Genomic DNA, 6055 nt, shown 5'->3' with positions numbered 1-6055 from the left:
TATATATAAATATATATATATAAGTGCACTACAGCATTAAAAGTTGCCTAATATGTAAATTATTTACTTTTGGCTTTTTTCCTGTGCTCTGTTCATGGCGATGATATGTTATCCATCTAATATATTTCCTTTATTGATATCCATCCTGTATGCGTGTGCAAGTATGGATGTTCCATTTGCATTGAGCACACAGTATTGTGTTTTAAAAGAAAAAAACAAACAAAATACGGCTGTTATTAAACAGACCCATTGTACCACCCCAGCCCCCCTTTCTGTTTTTTTTTTTTTTTTTTTTTCCCCTTGTGATTGTTTTTTTTTTTTTTTTTTCCACATGGTCATGTTTCAGAAAGAAAACCCGGTTATTTTCTTTTTTTGTTTTGTTACAAAATTCTTTTTTTAGACTAAGTGTTAATTTTCACATGTTCTATTCTGACAGTATTTTCCTTGTCTGATTTGAGACAGTAAAAAACAAAAAGCAAAAAAAATTAGTGACCTAAGGTATGAGACTTGTAATTGAATAGGAGTGAGATGACCAGCAATTAAATGGTGTCCCTGCTGAAGGTGGCTCACAAGTGTCATTCTTTTTTTCAAATTTGGTCAATGTCGTGTTCTTCTTTTATTTTCAAATCGGAAATTCACAGCCCTGGAGAAGAGAAAAGCAGCTTTTGCGTTCCATAATACAAGGTATGTAAAAAGACTTCCATCAGGACAGGTAGATCTCCATGCGGGTAAGGTCATCGTGCAATGAACTGACCTTGGGGGTTCCTGGGTTACTACGCTAAGCCTTTGGCTTTATTAGAGGAGGATCCTATGTCTGAAGCTGGCCATACAACAGGTTATTTTTGACCAATTTATATTTAAAAAAAAAAAAAATCGTGTGTGGGCACAATTGTAAATTATACCCACATGTAAATTGTCTCACAAGTGTTGGGCTTGTCTGTTTGAAGTTCACTTTTTAGGATATTAATCCGAATATGAATATGAATTGTCATGGTCGCTCTACTTGCCTTTATATAGAGAACCATTAAGACTTGTACTTCATGGTCACTGCATTGCGTGTGGCTTTGGTGTATGAAAAAGCACCATTGTACACCTATGGCACAAGGTTTGCTAGGTTTAAGCACAGTCATTTGGAGAAAGGATATCTATATTGTATTAGTTTTATGGAAAGCATGTTGCTATAAAGTAGCCTAGATTCATGTTTGCGGTCTGGCAGGGATGGATAGATGGAATGATAGAAAAGCTGACTAACTTTGGAACCTGCAGCTGCATTTTCTTCCAACAGTGTTGGCCACATGGCTGAACTATAAGGCTTTGGTCATTTGGTCCTCTATTAAAGGGGCAGATCAGAGTTTGGACTTGCTGATTCTTCCCTGTCAATGATATCATGTTCCCAATTGCCCAGGGGAGCATTAATGAGTATTTACAGGAGATAGTTAAAGTGGAAATAACCCCATGATACACAAAAGATGGTGCCATTTTGACCTCTACATAGATAGTGCTGCCCACATGACAAGCTATGTCACCTGCTATTTGAGAGCTTGAAAGTTTGGTTGAGAGCTGGGTCATTAGCACTAGAGGCGTGCCTTGAATGTAGCCTACACTGCGCATACGCTAGTAGGTGGAATGATTTAACGTTTCGAACTAGAGCTTGCTTTTGGGAATTAAATCGGTGGGTTTAGTTCCATTTTAGGAAGTTGAGCTTTTTTTTTTTTAACAATTCTCCATGGGGGAGGGGGTTTGGTGGGTAGGGGGGGCACATTGAGGAACCTGGCCTTGGAGCAGCAGAGAGAGTAGATCCGTCCCTGCCTGTGCTGTGAGAAATGTTGGCTGCCTTTGCTAACCCACTACATATACCAGTTGCCTGGCTTGTATGCTTTTCTAATGGCCCCCATATTTTTAGGGGCTGGCCAATAACAAGTATAACCAGTGAAGTCGCTGATCAGCAGCATGCATACAAATCAGTTCTGACTTCACTAGCAGAAAACATGTTCTCAGTCAATGATTCAGTATACCCTGTTTCCCCGAAAATAAGACCTACCCTGAAAATAAGACCTAGTACTATTTTTGGGAATTGCTAAAATATAAGACCTACCCTGAAAATAAGGTAAGACCTGGTTGTGACCAGTCCCAGGGCCGGTGGTGGCATAAGGGGGAACTTGAAGAGCCACGGCAGAGAATCAGCGGTGCCAACGAAGCCAGCGCTAGAGGAAGCGAGGCGGCAGTGGAGGGAGCAGAGCTGCATAAGCCGATGCCTCCTCTATAGCAGTGCTTCTTAAAGTGTGGGTCGCGACCCCATATGGGGTCCCGCAAGTGAACAGGGGGGTCGCGATCCGAGTACCCGACCAGGACCGCCATTAGGGGGTATGGCAGGTACTTGTGTGAGGGGTCCAGGCGGCCGAGGAGGTCTGGGCTCCAAGGTAGATTGTAGTATTTCAGTTTAATGTATAATTTGCAGTGTAGTTTTTAAGGTCGCGGCTCCCCTTGTGCACTTGGTACCTTCCTGAGCACGTGTGCGCAGGAAGCTTTTTTCTTTTTTTGTACATTGACTGAACTTTCTTTAACCCAGCAGCAGTGGAGCACAGCTGCTGGACGTAAAGGTAAGGAGGAGGCTTAGTAGAACTAACTGACTGACCAACGCTCCGTTGGGGTCCCTTAAAAATGTCCTCTGTCAAAAAGGGGTCATGAGTGGAGAAAGTTTAAGAAGGCCTGCTCTATAGCACCGGCTCCTGTCACAGGCGGAGTGATACCAAATGCACTCCGCCTGTGAGGAATCGATAGTGAAAGTGCGCTTCACCTATTCTGGCCAGCGATTGGTTAACAAATTGCACTTGGAAAGGTACGGCACCCCTGATTACCAAATTTTTTCACATGAATAAGTGTTGTTTGTTGTACATTTAAAAAAATAAGATTTTTGTGTTTTTTTGAGGCAAAAAAAATATAAGGCAGTGTCTTATTTTCGGGGAAACACGGTAGAAGCCATTGGATCATCATTATAGCCAGGCAACATACATTTTTGGAAGGTGCAAAAGCATTGTATGTATTTATATCAGCACAGGTTTATTGAAATGCACTATATGGCCAAAGATAGGTGTTGTCCCTTCCAAATTGAGTTCAAGTATTTCCCTTGTGATATGCAGCTTTCACTGAATTGAACTTCTGCTTATACATTTTTATTTTTTTCACCAGATGTTTAGCTTGAGACTTTGAGAGTTTTTCACAGGTTTACTAAGGGCCCGTTCACACCAGTTGCAGTGCGTTCCGGCCCTATTCTGGCCAGAATGCACTGCCTTGCATTGTGGCCGGCTCCTTTTTTTTTTTTAGTGGGGCAGAAGGGGGCATGGCGAGCCATTGAAGTAAATGGCACCGTATCCATGCCCTCCGGCCACAATGCGATCGCCTGCACGGGATCGCATTGTACCTGCGGTCCGGTGCGATCAAAATGCTGCAAGACTATTTTGATCAGACGGACCGCAGGCACAATGTGCCTTGCGAAAAATTGCAGCTTGCTCATCCTTGGCTGGAAATAAAGAAAACTAATACAGCCACCATGGTGAAGTATAGAAACACAAAGCACACAGCTCACCCCTGTCATGCATCCTTATAACCCTCATTCGGTGCACGGATGACCTCCTTCTGGAGTGATGGGCTTAAAAACGGTAGAACCAGCACACTATGACCTTCCAAAGAAAATCTAACGATTCCACATGTATCTATACAAATAACTACCGCTGACACGTTTCTGCTTTATTTGGCCTTACTCATAGCTGGGCATGGTCACCTATGACTAAGGGTGCCCATATGGTTATTGATTAAGCTAGCGGAAATTCTCTGTGTGTGCGCCACTTTCGGCCGGCATCCCTTGATCAGCTGACCAAAGGAGCCGGCTGGAAAATCTTCCTACAACCAGAGCCAGCAGCCAATGAGCTGCTGGTTCTGGTCGGGTATTCTGACGGGGCCAGCGGCCGCTGTCAGAGTGCAATGCAAACAGCGGGATTCCTCAATCGTCACACTCGTAGTGTTGGAGGAATCTGCTCTATTTTTTTTTTTTTTATTGTTCAGCCTGTGGGTTCATTTAGGAAAAAAAGAGCAATTTATGGCCAGCTTAAGGCAGAAATGCATCAATGGTGGTTTTTTTTGTATAGATGTTAACGGGTGTGTGCATTCAGCGGGTCTTTTCTGCCCGTGCGTGCCCGCTAGGGGGCGCGCGCGAGCAGAAAAAAAAATTGCCGTCTGGAGACGGCAACCCGCAGATGCTGCAGTGCCGTCCGTCCGTTTTTTTACTACGGGCGGACGGCAAGAGGTTAAACAGTTTTTGAACCATGTTGAAGTGCATTTTCTGCAGCATCAGGCCCCATTCACACCTACAAGCAACAAAACTCTTAATGTTAGAAATGCCATTCTCTTCTATGATGTCATTTCACACCTGAGCGTGCAAGGGCCTGTAGCAAAATGCCTGTAGCTCCAAGAAGTGCGGGAGCTTATTTTAAGTGACACAGATGATTGATCTCTAACTATCCTAAGAAACTGGACTCTGCAGGGCTCTCCCTGTTTTTAAAGGAGAACTATGAGGTGAGTGCTTTTCACTTACCTCATAGTTCTAGCCGACATGTGACAATGAGACTGTCACAGTTCGGCTCAGTAGATCGGGAGGTGAGCGAACACATACCGGGTTCGCTCGCCTCTCGATCCTGTCACGGCTCTCTGCCATGACAGGGGAGGGGCTGGATTCCCCTCTCCCCGCTCCGATCTGCCAGCACTGACTGGCAGAACGGACGGGGGAGGGGGCGGGTACAGCTGGCTCTGCCTCTAGTTAGGCAGAGCCAGCTGTCAGTCATGCAGCTAGGCGGATCCAGACATAATTGTCGGGGATCCGCTTCAGCTGAGGCGTCTTAGTATACCACGAGCAGCAGCTAATAGAAAGAGAGAATACTTGCCTGTGCTGCATCATCTTCCAGAAAGTTGGTATTTGCATACAAGCTTTGGGAGTGAAAATGGGGTGCAGACAAGCTTAGAGTAAGATGTGGCAAGGTAATCAGTCATTTTTTTTTTAACTTGTCAATTAGTATGTTCCATCTTATGGTTAATAGACCAAATACGAAAAGTACATTTTTGGGGTTTATATCAAATTTTAAATAGCATATTGAAACCATGAATCAGGTGTGCTGGTCCAACATCAAATAAAGGTTTCTATGTCCCAGCCTTCAATTTCTTTAGATAGTAGTATTTATTTTGCTTTTATGTATGCTTCATGGAGCACCGCAACATTTTAATACAAATAGCTAGGAGGTTGGCAGTGTAGATCTCTGCGCTTTGCCATATAGGTCCACCTAAGTGCTTGCCTCGCTGTCCTGTCTCCCGAGCCTCCCTTTTGGTGCTGACTTCTCGATCAGCTTAATATTTGCAAGTATACCAAGACATCTCTAAGGCTGGGTTCACACCTAGGCATATTGAATATGTGCGTTTCGTGCAGTGCGTTTTTAACCGTGAATCGCGGTTAAAAAAAAACCTTTGCGACAAATGTGCGTTTCCTGGCTGTATCCCAATGGATACGGATGGCAAATACGCCCCAAAGAAGCTCCTGTACTTCTTTGGGCGTAGGGCGTTTTGTAGCTCGTTCATACGGCCTGTAATACGCCCAGGTGTGAACCATACCCATAGGAAATAATGGGATTTCGGTGTTTGAGCGTGCTACACTGATTATACACAAACCAATCTAATGCACAGCACAAAGTATACAGAATGTTGGAATCCATTAACAATGATAGAAAGAAAAGATGTCTTCATTGTCTGAGATGCTATAGGTGTATTAATCTGCATATGTTTCATGGATCTTAATGTTGGCTCTGAAGATGGTTAAAGCAATTGTAACTCTCGATAGGCTGAGGAAGGCATAAGGTAAGTGTCTCTGATCCTGCTGACTTCCCCCCAACCGCCAGCACTGACCGTGTACACTAAGCTGAATGCCTCAGTATGAATTCCCTTTCTGCAGAGCTTGGCATTGCTTTCCGCAGGCTCTAGCCATGCTACCCAATTCGTTGACAAATTCAGCCGG

This window comes from Nanorana parkeri, unplaced genomic scaffold, assembly GCF_000935625.1.
Source record: "Nanorana parkeri isolate BGI_ZX_2015 unplaced genomic scaffold, ASM93562v1 scaffold1544, whole genome shotgun sequence".
Taxonomy (NCBI): Eukaryota; Metazoa; Chordata; class Amphibia; order Anura; family Dicroglossidae; genus Nanorana; species Nanorana parkeri.
The sequence above is the reverse complement of the archived record's forward strand: the minus strand, read 5'-3'. Positions refer to the sequence as shown.